At 45.8% G+C, this 13,953-nt stretch overlaps 1 protein-coding gene and 1 long non-coding RNA gene across 4 annotated transcripts in view; one reads left to right on the plus strand and one right to left on the minus strand.

Moving 5' to 3' along the window:
• The window catches only part of LOC135808556 (uncharacterized), a 128,773-nt gene that overhangs the window by 32,124 nt on the left and 82,696 nt on the right, over positions 1–13,953 (plus strand). The window lies entirely within an intron of this gene.
• LOC135810721 (uncharacterized) overlaps positions 9,843–13,953 on the minus strand; it is a 4,945-nt gene continuing 834 nt past the window's right edge. Inside the window, exon 2 of the long non-coding RNA XR_010552344.1 lies at positions 9,843–10,437. This is a non-coding gene — a long non-coding RNA (uncharacterized LOC135810721). The remainder of the gene's footprint in view (positions 10,438–13,953) is intronic.

Consider the following 13,953-nt stretch of genomic DNA (forward strand, 5'->3'; position numbering starts at 1 on the left):
GTCGTCGGCAAGTTCAAGGATGAGCTGGGTGGACGCATCATGAGCGAGTTCGTGGGGCTTCGCTCAAAGATGTACGCGTACACCGGCGAAGAGTCAGCAAAGCGTGCAAAGGGCGTGAAGAAGTCCGTCGTGAACGATACTCTGCAGTTCTCGACGTACAAGGACTGCCTTCTACGCGATCAGCAGAGCATCGAGAGAGAGATGAATGTGCTGCGCAGCCGGAATCACCACATCTATGGTGAGACCATCCGCAAAGTGGCGCTATCACCGTTCGATAGCAAGAGGTACATCCTCGACGACGGTGTGAGCACGCTTGCGTATGGACATTACAAGATACCGGCATAAAACATCATAGCGTAGCGGCAGACCATTCGCTCACTTCATGAAATACATAGTTTTCTCATAATATCTTATTCTCACAATATTTTATTCTTACGCAATCGATTATGATTTTCCGATTTTCTTAGCCATTCATCAAATTTGGCCGGATAGCCTTTGAAAGATACTAGAGATGTATTGCGCTTCGTTTTAATCACTTTGTTCAGTCTCAGTCCGGTTTCTTTAGCTCGTTGCAATTCATTTTCATAGAAACCGCCTGTAAGTTCCTCACCTTTTAGATCTTCCAACTGATACGTAACCGGATCTGTGAATAGAACCTTCCTGATCTGAAACACTTACTCACTCCAATTTGGCGTGTAACCTTTTTCAAAGTGCCCTTTCTGTTTCGAGATACGAACCTTCGTTCCTGTGTGATACTGGGGGGGGGGGGGGGGGTTGATCTGTCTGTCGCGTTGCGCTGCGAATGTTTTTTCCATGAGCAGCTTCGCTCGGGGTTTGCGAGATGACTCTGTGCTTGGTAGTATTGTAGCTGTGCAGTAGACTGGGTAACACGTCGACGCATTTGTACGTTCCGGTTTCCGTAAAGTGTTTCCACATCCTGCTCTTCAGGGTACGGTTGAAGCGCTCGATAACGACGGCCTTCCCCTCGTTGTTAGTGCTGTAAATGTCGATGTCATTTTCACCTCTCCACGCGTTCATAGGTGAGTTGTCCGATTTTATTCAGGTTCGGGTGGAAGTACATGGCTTTATCGTAGTTACCACCTTCAAATTTATGCACGAGCTCCGAAAGTCCGCACGAGGCTGACATGATGACGAGAGCATGAAAAATTGCATGCAACCTTAACCCTGTTGACGAGCATAATGATGCATGACGAAAGCAAGCGGAGTCTTTTTATACCGACTCCTACGGCCAATGAACACTCGTCGGCTCTGCATTATAGACGGATGCAGACGGTGCATCGACGCCATTTCCCGAACATCATGGACCTGTGTGATCAATTCGATGCGCTCATCAATTACGTTCGACAGCCAAAGGGCTCTCCGGCACGTGATGATGGTTGCAATCACGTGACCGAGGCAGTGATAGATGGACACTACGTGTGCACGTCGTGTGCGCACGTGATCGATCAGCACGTCTACGCACCGGAGCATGATTTTCAAAAGCGGTGCATGCCAGAAAAAAGATGCTATCAATCTCGACAGCGCCTTCTAGGCGTCGACAGGCATCTGATTAGTTTTCTGAAGAAAACAAACATTGGTGACTTTCTCTCAGCTCACTTCAACCTTCATCCCCTGCAAGAAACGTTACATTCTCTGAAGAAATCCTGTTTGTACAAAAGTCTCAATTATGCTATTGCACTATCGTGTCTCCTATTCGATTGCAATTATATCGTTCAGAAGCGTTTACGCGCCTTCCTTCCACGCAGCAACGTTTCCTGGCTACGGTTTGCGCGAATGTTCAAACCCTTGCCGGTGAGATTTTCTCTCCTTTGGTGTCTTCATTTCATGGAGAGCTCGCGCCAGCTCACACCGCAACACGCGACGACCGCTCGTAGAAATCTACAAAACCTGAGCGACGGTGATGCTAAAATTCTAATCTCTATCGTCGGTGCCTATTGCTGGGAGACGTACCCTCTATCCCATCTGATCGACAACTTTCACTCACAGCATCAAGACTTGCAGTGTATCCTATACGACTATGCGAAAATCGCATGCGATCGACAGCCATCGGCACGACAGAGGCGCGTTCGAGCGTGCCGGAGGCACGTCCGGGCAGCCGGGCAGCCGGGAGCCAAGCCGCCAGCAGCCGGACGAGGTATATTATGTATCAGATTGCGACGACCAGGAGGCTCTAAGTAGAGAGGTTCTGCACAACGAAAGTTCGAACGAAGTTTCGCGACAGGCCTTGCGAAAGTGTGTACGAATTTTCGCACGAACTTTGTGTTCTGCACATTTTCGTAGTTTGCACGCGCCAAGTGCACGTACGACATGACCCAATCTCACGAAACTTCCTACGAAAGTTCATTTCGCGTTCCCTGCAAGTTTCGCGTCCAAAGTTGCGAAAGTTCGTGCGAAGTTTCTCACTTCGTGACGTAGAGCGAAAGTTCGTACACATTTTCGTTTTGCAGAACCTCTCTATTAGTGGCTGCAAATGACCGATATCCGTCACTTGCAGCTCTGCATCAGAGACCTGTAGCTGGCCTGAAGAGTTGTAAAATTACTCCTTCGTAGCCGGGCGAGTCAGAGCGCGAGCGAGGGCGATTCACGGCTTGGTCAAAAAACTGTCGGCCTGGAACGTAAACGTCGATCTGCCGACACAGTTCACCTGGTTCACACGCCTGACCTGGCATGCTGCCTTGCGTGAAAGGAACATTTTTCCGAAAGCAAGCTTCTTCTCCAAAATTCGAAATTTCCTTCCAAAAATGCCGTCGTCCTTGACCTCGAAGCTGAATGTTGTTAGGATAGAAAATTAGCGAAGATGTAGCCAACCCATTCTGGCAAGCCGTGTGCCCTCTGGATATGCAGTTGTTCGCCATGGTCAACAATCTTCTCCTTCGTTCGTACTTTCACTTTCCTGACCACGAATACAAGCGGTACCCATGCTCAGGTTAGTGTTTATTTGTCTGTCTACGCACATACATGTATTACAATGTACTGTTCGTGCTGCAGGCACTGGCCGATCATGGAAATAGAGGAAGCAGCCAGCTTTCTTTGAATTCTCGTGCTTTCAACAAAAATATGTACACACTTTCCTTGGCTCCTCTTTCCCACCGCCACCATGCATGCACAATCGAGCTTGCTTTAATGCCCTGCAGTGCAGAATGCTCCCACCACCGCAACTACCACCGCCGCCACCACTACCAGGAGCAGCAGCAGCACCACCACCACCACCACCACCACCACCACCACCACCACCACCACCACCACCACCACCACCACCACCACCACCACCACCACCACCACCACCACCACCACCACCACCACCACCACCACCACCACCACCACTGTGACCACCGCCACCACCACCACCACCACACCACCACCACCACCACCACCACCACCACCACCACACCACCACCACTACCATCACCGTGACCATCACTATAAGCATTACAAGCACAAGCACTACAAGCACGGCACGTCTGCAAGAGAAAATAATAGTACGCCAGTGCTGTAATGCCCTGCAGTGCAGTATGCTCCCGCCACCACCACCACCACCACCACCACCACTATGGAAGCATTGTCACGCACTGTACATCGATCCACAAGAGAAAATATGCCAGTGACTTACTAGCACCTCCATGCTGCATGCGGACCTGGACACAGCACTGTTCCCTCTGCAGGAAAGAGGGCGGGGTGTATTTCATTGTCCCTGCTTGAAGTAATAATGACTACATGACAAGATGTCCAGCTAACTTTGCCAGTAACGAACGACCCTTGATCGGGCATGAGAAAAGTGTTGCTATTTGGGAGTTGGCGTCATTCACGGGGTTGAAAATATACGGCTATATTGTTACTAGGTCTGAAGATAGTCTCACTATCCGTGGGTTGTTATACCCGTGGTTGACTGCAGATACGTTTGGATTATTCTATGAGTATGTGAAGGGTATACGTTAAATATTTTCCCGAGGATATAGCACGAGGAAATTATGGGGAATGCAGTACATGTATAGAATGGTGCAATCCATTTCTCCCAGGGCACTTTCCCAAGACTCCTTCCAATATTCACTCTTGGCGCGACCCATGTGAACTGAGCGGGGTGTATCGTTGAATACACCCCTCTCAGAACGTCTACTGATTGGCTGAAATCGCCCAAATCATACCGTGCCATGGATCAATGCATGTCAGGGAGTCGTAGCACCCAAGGAAACAACACGAGATCATGATACCCAAAATGATGTACTGTAAAATCGGAAATTTTCAGTGGTGTTTTATTTTTGGTAACTTCGGTGCCGACAATTTTTACCGAAAAAATGCACCGAAATTTTTCGGTACTACTAGCACCCTTACCTGGAAAGCGGGTATTACCGAAAATTTCCCTCCACCGAAACACCGATTTTGGAGAATTCCGAAAATATTACACCATCAAAAATGTCTGCTTTTACAGTACACAGATTGGATCCATGGAGATTCTACATGATCCGTGGTTTATGCAACTCGGGATCGCGGACTTGACCCACTGGCCCCAAGCATGGGTCAGTCAAGCGATGCTATATGCGAGCATGTATGTATCGCACTTGCCCCTAAGGCAGTAAGGGCAACTGTCACTGGCAGCCCGGGGTTGAACCCACATTATTAATTTTTGAAATTTTCTAGGGTGACACGAAAAGCTTCACGCACTGGGTGGTCACTCTCTATTCATGTATACCACTCTGCCAATAGTGCATAGAGCTCTCTTTTGAGCTGCCCAGCTGGCCTTCGTTATGATTTAGGCTGAAAGTCTACCGTGCCGTCTCCCTTATTATTATTTATGCTATGACTCCATAATGCATATTATCAAGAGTACATAACCCCCCAGAGTGTGCAACGCCGATCCAGCTCTGCATAGGGTCTTGGTCGAGCGGAATCGGATCTTCTGATGTCATGCGTACACTCCACACCAGCTCAAGGCCGGTCTCGAGGCAGGGCACCATTGTTTTTGATCCAAGAGTACCCGCGACTCCCCGGGTTCGCCTCAGATGTGTACGGTATTATGACGCAAAGATCCGATTCCGCTCGACCAAGACCCTATACCTGTATACAGAGCTGGATCAGGCGTTGCACACTCTGGGGGGGGGGGGGTTATGTACTCTTGATATTAGGTACAGAAGAAAAAATCCCGGGGCTCCGTTGATGAAATTCTGTTTTGTCCAGTGGGCATTTTTGATTATTGTGAATGGCGTGTAGTGCCATAGTACAGTTCCTTTTGCTACGTAACGTTTGCACAAGTCACGTTTCAGCAATTGAACTAGGAAGATCTATGTCTCTGATCTTGTCATTTGGCCCGGCTGGTACTGTGCATTAACAACCATTGTCAGGCACCCTCGAAAGACCAACAGCGATGAGTTCATGACCCAAGCATTATTTGGGCCGTTAAATTGACTAAACGGGAGTGTAGCAAGCTTTGATCGGCGTACTTCCTTCCGTACGTAGTGAAATGTTGTCCGAGCTGAATAGATTCTATCTCCTGCGGTTTAGTACAATAGTTCCACACCTAATACTGTAGATTCGACGTCTCCAAGAAAAATCTCCATGGAGACTGGAAACTATAGCAGATCATAAATGACGCAGCAGCTCAGCTGATTCCCTAGCTCGTGTCTAGGTTCATGTACTTTGGTCAATGTGTTGTGGCAGACTCCATGTGCAAAGCTGCATACTCTTGGGGTTATTGATTCTTGCTTATAATTCATGCATAGATATGAACATCATAATAATTGAATGTTGGCAAGACCCAACAAGGTGTCCCTTAGATCAGATCTTCACAAAATGCACATACTGTAAGACATGTATATATAACGAGGAAGCAAATCTAACGTTTTAACGGATGACATTTCTTCGTTATAATAGATCCATTGAGGCCGTACTGCTTCGTATATGCTGTGTGTGTATATGGCAGAATACTGCAAGATTGTTAACATATCTTCTCGTTAACCTATGAATTTTGGACAATCGTTAAATGTGCGACTCGTTATAATAACATGTCTTACAGTACATCTTGAAAAGCCGTATTTTGGTTTCACATACACGTCTCATTTCTATCACAGAGATCAGCAGCCATGGGCCATTGGTGGCAATACTGGTAGGAGTCGCCCGAGGCTTAGCCAATAATTTCCGTTCTATACCCAATATACATACCCGAACTGGGCACAAATCTATCCCATTCCTTGGTGCTGACCCCTTTGATGCGCCCCCGAATCCCTTAGCATTATTAGTACGTCCAATTCAGTTCGTGATCAGCTCACCGCATGCTCAGTACTGTGTTGTAAAGTATGCAAATTTCCAACGCTTTTAAATTGCAGCCTCCCCAGGGCAAAAACACATCTCGGCCACATTGAAATTTCAGCCTGTACTGCTGATACCTGTATGCACTGTCACGTCGAACCTTGCAAAACGAAGTGTAGGCTACAAATGCCCAGTAAATAAAAGGGGAGAAGGCACTGAACGAAGCGTCAACCTACGAATACAACCTCAGTGCAACAACGTGCTCTTTCTCTTTCTGCTTGTGTAAGCAGAAAGAGCACGTTGTTACACTGAGGTTGTATTTGTAGGTTGACAGTTCGTTCAGTGCCTTCTCACCTTGGGTAACGTAATCTTGTTACCTTTTGCGTTTCCTCTAGTAAATAAAAGGGGGGTTGTCAAATGACAACCGCTCTATTCAGTTGCTATTCACTCCTGGCGCATGCGCTGGACGAAAAATTATTTTATTAGTGATGTCGAAAAAGTATGCGGTTGTCAGTTGACAAACCCCCTTTTATTTACAATTCAGTTGCGTGATGTCCACCACTTTCCGAATTAAAAATGCACAGGCCGTTAATAGCCGAAAATAAAATATGCGCCGAATATGCAGTGCCTTGCGCACTCTGTTAGAAGACATTAGGGCTACTGGGAATGAATGCCCAAGTAAAATGATGAAGTACAGTAATACAATACTATAGGGAGTGCATTTGCCATGAATGCACCAAGCCAACTCTCCTATACAAACAGTATAGTGTTGCTGCCAAAAATATGATTAGCTAAAGTTGCCTTGAACTTTTTTTTCCTGTAGCCTCGTTCCCATGCTGTGGATTTAATCACGAAATTTGTTAGCAAGACGAAGAGGTTTTATGTGAGCTTACTATTATTCTACCTGCACCTGCTTTTATCTTTTTTTGTGCAGGACTCTGAGAAGCTGGAGGGACCCCACAAACCTCAAGCATTGAGGATACAACTTTTAACCAAGAACCAGGCAACATGATGTGCATGTATCACGTTCGCTGTGATTGCAACGTTTCAGGGTACACTGACAACATACTAGTACTAGTAACTAGTCCTTGATTAGCAGCAGTGGCCTGAATTATTGCCTGGCCGCTATTCATATAATCCTTTGGTGCTTACTCGTCGCCTTGTTCTGTCTCTAAAATGGCGTATGGGTGTTCCGAGGCTTGTAATATTTGCTCAAGCCGCGCATTGGCAATGGTGTATGTCGGTAAATGCCAGCCACTGCTGCCTAGCTCAGCATGTTTTGTATGATGTAGAATGCGCTCTGTGTATCTACAATCGAGTGACCTGCTTGTGTGGGCCAACTGCAACTACACCAACAGTTGCACTAGTATGTGCACTGTGCTGGCACAGTGTATCATACTCAGTCTTGTCACTTCTTCTCCCACGTTTACTGTATTGTTTAATTCACTGTACACATCTTGCCCAGCTCCTCTAAGGCCACACAGAATTAGTTTGTTGTTTTTGGGCCACTACACTCAGCTGGTGTAAGGTTGGTCTGCTTCTCTCTTCCTTCTCTTTGACGTGTCCATGCATCATTCATGTCAAGCTTTGCATAACTTAGATCACTGTATATACAGTCACCTGGCTGGAAACGTCCATGGCTGCAAAATCGCATCTTTCTTGAGGGACCCCATTTTATAGAGTGGACGACATTCACTTTCCTGATAGACTCACCTCAGATGTTGGTATTGTACCCATCCCTGATTTGTACATGCACCACTTTTTTGGCAACTCCGAACAGTGAGAATGTCTGCTGTGGATAGTTCTCATGCTTTAAACTCATTCCTAAATTGAATGTAAACAAGTACGGTATAATACCACCAAAATGTAGTTCATTACAAGTCGTCGATTATGATCCTTTGTTGAGACGAAAGCTTCGGGACCTGGGAGTACTTGTGACATACCCATATCATACTCTCTCAGGTTCTGAAGCTGTGTGCTGTGTGCCAGGGGTTATGGCGATCGAGTGCATGTATGTTCGGATAAGGGCGTGGGAAAACACTCATCTAAAACATACTCATTTCCTCATGCATACTTTCATTTCTCATTCTTTTTGGCACACACTCCAGCTCCTCGAAATTATCATGGGATGCATGTTGATGACAGCCTGCTGCCATGCAGCCTGAGCAGTTCGGACAATCAATCATTCGGATAATCAGCATTCTATATTGCTACAGTTGTAGCAGCTGTATTTCATGTACAGTACTACCAAGAGTACTCTTGGTACTACAGTAGAGTCGGGCGCCGAAGAACGTGTTGCCCAAGAATGTCCAGCCTGAAATGCTAAAAGAATGGCGGTGTTGGTTTTCCGGCAGCTTTCGGGATACATAATTATGATCCTAACATGATTGTTTCTAAGAACATGCTACAAGAGCGCAGCCGGATGGCTGAAAAATACGAACACCCAAGGCTAACCTCTTGGACACAACGTTCTTGGACGCTCGACTCTACTGTAGCATGGAAGAACACTCTTCGGCAGGGATGTTACATGTTAGAAATCATGCGTACAAGATGCCTATTTAAGTCTGCTCTTCTTTTATGACAAGCTTTGGCATGCATGCAGCTCTTAATTAATCCCAAAGGTGGAGTGCAATGACATGTCTAATAAGTCCCAAAGGCGGAGTGCAATGACATGCATTTGGAACCGTGATCACTAAAATCCTGCGCTTAATTCTAAGATTTAGAACTATAAGTGATGTTGCACACCCAAGAACGTCGTTCCGAGGGCCTAGGTCGGGGGCTTTCTTGGAAGAACATCATGCTGGATTGTAGATAAACAACTGTATATAACCCGCATGTGTGTGATAACAAAAGCTGCGGTACAGTGCGGAGAAACTAGTATAACATACTAATATCACCAGTAGGTTTTCTAAACTTCTTGTTCTATACTGGAGAATATTCCAGCGAGTGAATCCAGAGCAAGTGCTATGAAAATGGACTAGCGAGAGCTCACAATAGCCAGACAGACCCACGAGTCCTTTCTTGAACCGAACAATAATCATCTATGGCATTCAACATGCAGTTTGGGAAGCCATGCAGTCCTGGGACAAATATCCAAATGCATTCTTGTCTCCAGACCAAACAACGATTGTTATCATACTTAACAATTTCCAACTCTACGACCACCATGCCAGCTCAAGCAAAAAGAAGCAAAGGAAGACGGAGATTTCTACTTGTGCAGCCATTCAGGGAGGAGCACGAAGGCTGTTTTAACATTACATGATTCGACTGTGCACGCACTTTCCAAAAGTGTACTTATCACATACCACGTGAACTCTTAGGCTGTTTGCAGTGCGATATACTTACATGTGCATGCCCTTGCCGCACATTCACACTCCAGTACAAAACATAATTATGCAAATATGTAATGCACATAATGTAACATTCTACGCTTGAAAGCAGATCAGCATTCGAACTTTTTCATTGCCTTCAGGCTGCAACAGCATATTGCAAGAGGGCACAATGGCCCAACCCAACATCTTCCCGTGAACACCATCGGCCATGGCAATACAGACCATCTGACATCACTCACACCACCCACATAGAAGAGAAGCAATGTTGATACTTCATAGTTAACACGTTACAAATACTACTGAGAGTGCATATAGGCAGTACACCAGGTTCAGGATGCATTGATCCATTCTTCTGCTTCAACTACCTTAGCTGCTCATTTGATCTATGGCTATGCATGCTGTCATCAGCGAGCCACATCATTTCGAAAGACTGATGACGGAGAGATCATTGTGCGTGTGTAGTCACAATACTATCAGAGAAATACGTTTGGCAAATATAGGAATACTGTGGACAAAATCGTACACAATAACCTGCCTTGAAGCAAATCTCAGAATGAAAGCGCTGTGCAGATGCATGTCAGCCGCTTCAGATTCAGTCACTTCGTGAGATCCAATATTCTTCCAACTGTACTGTTCAGCCTTCGGTGATCCACAGAGACAGACAAACAATCTGTTCCGTCCTTCCGCATGAGAAACAGAGAGGGAACATGTTCCAGTTTATTCCAGTATGAAGGTGGCGGAAACAGGCAATGAAAGTCATCGTTGGGCCAACATGACCAGCCTTCAGACATGAGTTCTCAGAGACCTTCGCACATCATAATGGTATTCACCCTTGGCTACAATCCTGCAAAACACGTGAAAAGATTGCAGCAAAACAAACTGAATGTTATAAAGAAACAATTTAGGAAAACTATGCCTATCGTATTTGTAGTACAGTGAAGCTAAGATACAACACCCAGCAGGCAGGCAAACTTGATAATATCCGATGAATTAGCATGCCTGGTCATGGCACACCGGGTACAAAATATGCAACCAGCATAACGTTTCCACCAGTATTGATAATCTATCGTAACGTTATTATCAAACTACATAACTGCTAAGAATGTGCAACTACTAACATAAGGTACGATCGGCTTCGAAATCCAATGATTATGAGCAAGCGCGCATATATTTCTACATGTGCCATGTAGATAGAGTGTTTCATCAGGTTCAGTAGGCATGGGTCCACAGTTCATTGTTCTGCTTCAACTACCGTAGCTGTGATGTACAAGTTTTGATCTCTGGCTACGCATGATGGTATTAGTGAGCCCAATGGCTTGCAAAAGCCAAAGTGATGAAACTTTCTGCCGTGGGCAGAGGGATCATCGAGTTGCCCACTCTTGGTTATGTACTCATGCCATGACCAACTATCAGTGCACAAGTACTGCTACGCCCTCACTATGATCCATTGCAACAATATCACCAGGCACATGCATGCTACTGCACCCATTAAACCAAGAGTCGCAAATAGGAAAATCTTTGCTGTGAACCACAGCTATAAGGTGCTTTGAGTCCAGTTTTGTGGGAAAGTTGCACTGCACGATGCACAATACCACATTGAGCGAAATTCTTTTTTTTCACATAGCGTGAAGTGTCTCTCGAGAAATGCAATGCACAATGCATAGCACATCGCAGAAAAATCTTGTATTGCACCTGCAGTCTAAAACTGCTTGCCAGCCAGAGCTCTTGAGTCCCATGCACCAGCATGCAGGAAGTGATGCCCATCACGTGTCACCCAACCTTGAAGTGGAGCTGAACTCAATTTCCCGTGATACAACCTGTGATGGAGCTGCAACAACCAGCGATGCAAGTTTGCAGTCCAATTATTTGAAACTGGGCCGCTATGTTGCTGAGAACGTACTCAAGGCAACATTTGAGAAATTACCTTTCGAAAAAATGTTCGGTACAAACCTGGCCGGATATTGTTTAAACTTTACGGTCTGTGTGAAGAAAACAACTATTTTATTGCATAGACTAAAGGAGCTATCCAGCATTATCGATAATTTTCACGAAATGAAAGAAGGACCCTCCTCCACCCACCCACCACCCCCCCCCCCCCCCCCCCCGATTGATGTCTGCAATATCAATATTTTTTCGAAATGAAACTCCCCTTGACCCACCCACCAACGAAACTTTTTCTCTTCGTGTAAAAGATCGACAATTATGGACCCGGCATTATCGATAATTTTCAAGAAATGAAAAGTTTAGTGATGAGTAACTTGTGACCGTCCCCCACCCCCACCTACTCACCCCTCAACGAAAAATAGCTGGAATGGACTAGTGTTTCAGCTATCAATATTTTTCATTACGAAACCCTTCTTGACCCACCCGCCCATGAACGATTTTTTTCTCGTTTCGTGTTAAAGATAGATAATTATGGACGGCCCCTAACGTGCCAGGTTCGAATGAATGGATCGTAGAAGATTGTTTGTGATATCACACGATCAGAACAGGTGACAACCAACACTACATGGCTGTATACTTGATGTGCTGCATTTACCGGGTGCAACGCAGGGAGTTGTAGCATCTAGGTAGACGGCACAGGCGACTGTAAAGCTAAATGACATGGGGTTCGACCCAGGGGTTCCTGTTTCAGCCACCCCTGGGGCACCATTGGGCAGATCTATACACGCTCGTACATGGTATTGCTAATCTGGGCCGTTCTCAGGGTCAGTAGGTCAAGGCCGTGATTGCACAGATCACGGAGAACCTCCAAATCCTGACCCAAAATTCTATAAAGTATTGTGTTGTCTCCCTACAGTGTAGGTGCTATGACTCCCTGTTGCGATGTACCTGCTGGTAAATAGACAAATTGCAACCAGGCCATAATTTGGATAGAGCAGACGATCCTGTCCTGGACCCTGTTCCACATTCAAAGTATCTAGACTCATTATAGTGAGGGAGGAATATTGTGGTACTGACTCCGATTTTCATGCGCTAAGAAATTATCAAGTATATGTAACTGTAAGTGATAATCACTCAAAGTACGAAGCTAACAGTAATATTCACTGGTTAGAGGGAAAGGCACAAACGGGAAAGGTCTGAAGAAAAAATTGACTGTCATCACCAGGATTCGAACCAGGGACCTTCGCTTGAGGCCAGCGATGCTCTAATCACTGAGCTAAGGTGTAGCCGTCATCCCAGCCGAGATCGTTCAACATTTTCTTCAGACTTCGTAACGCACACCAACAGCATCAGCTAATGGTATATGTACTCTTTTTCGATTGTACATGCAAGCTCTACCTTGTGATGTTGAGCTCTCTTCGTTTGGTGGGGGTACTCCGATCGTCTAATGTGAACCACCGTCCACCTACAATTCTACATTTGCAACGTTGTCCAATGTGCATCGGCACTCATTGTACATAACTGTTACAGCAGAGTGTAGATTATCCGCACCCCTCGGGCGCACGCTTTCTCCAGGGGGTTCGGATGGGGAAAAATTCTGATAAGGGAGCAGTCACACATCCATCTAAGACTTGCACATTCCTTCACGTTTCCATCATTTCTCACATTCTCTTCACAGGAACTAGACACACTCTAGCTCCTCAATATGACTCCACGGTGATACATTGTTGCTCCAACCTGTTGCAAACTATCTTATGCACCGCTTGAATGGTGCTTGGGGTTGGGGAAAATGAGCAGAAGCTCATTTTCGTCCCTTCAATTCAATGGAAACTGGCATTTCGAATAAGTGATTGTTCGGATTATTGGCATTCTCCTGTACCATAAAGTCGCGGATAAAAGCCGGGCTTATAAGCACATGAGCCGCTTTCTGCATCAGGCTTTAATGCAAACCAGGCTTGTATGCAAACCATGCTTATATGCACCACTGATATTTTTGCCAGACTTGTATTCCAGGCTTCTACACGCGACAAGCGTAGATCTACCACTGACTACCAGTATGGCGGCAGTTTTACTATGCACCGTACATAGCGCATGCACTCTTGACCCACCCGATCCGCGCTTGCAAAGAAGACAGGCTTCTACGCGCGACAGGCTTATATGCATTTAACCCGTTTGATTTTCAGGCTTCTATCTGCGATGTGCTTGTATGCAAACCCGGCTTTTATCCGCGACTTTACGGTATTCATATTCACGCTTTCGGTACAGTCTGGAACAGGAGATCCTAGTTTGACTCAGACTGCCCTTTCCATAATACGTTTCCCATGTACTCGCAGTTCTTTTATCGGAACATCTTTTCTTCCCAACCTCAAATCCTGTGCAACACCGGTTGGCTTTCCTCAGTTTCCTGAGTGGTGTTACCTCTCAATAGAAGCATGAGTGGCCATTCAATATACCGGTATAGTAAAACATGTCCATA

The sequence above is a fragment of the Sycon ciliatum genome, chromosome 2, assembly GCF_964019385.1.
Source record: "Sycon ciliatum chromosome 2, ocSycCili1.1, whole genome shotgun sequence".
Taxonomy (NCBI): domain Eukaryota; kingdom Metazoa; phylum Porifera; class Calcarea; order Leucosolenida; family Sycettidae; genus Sycon; species Sycon ciliatum.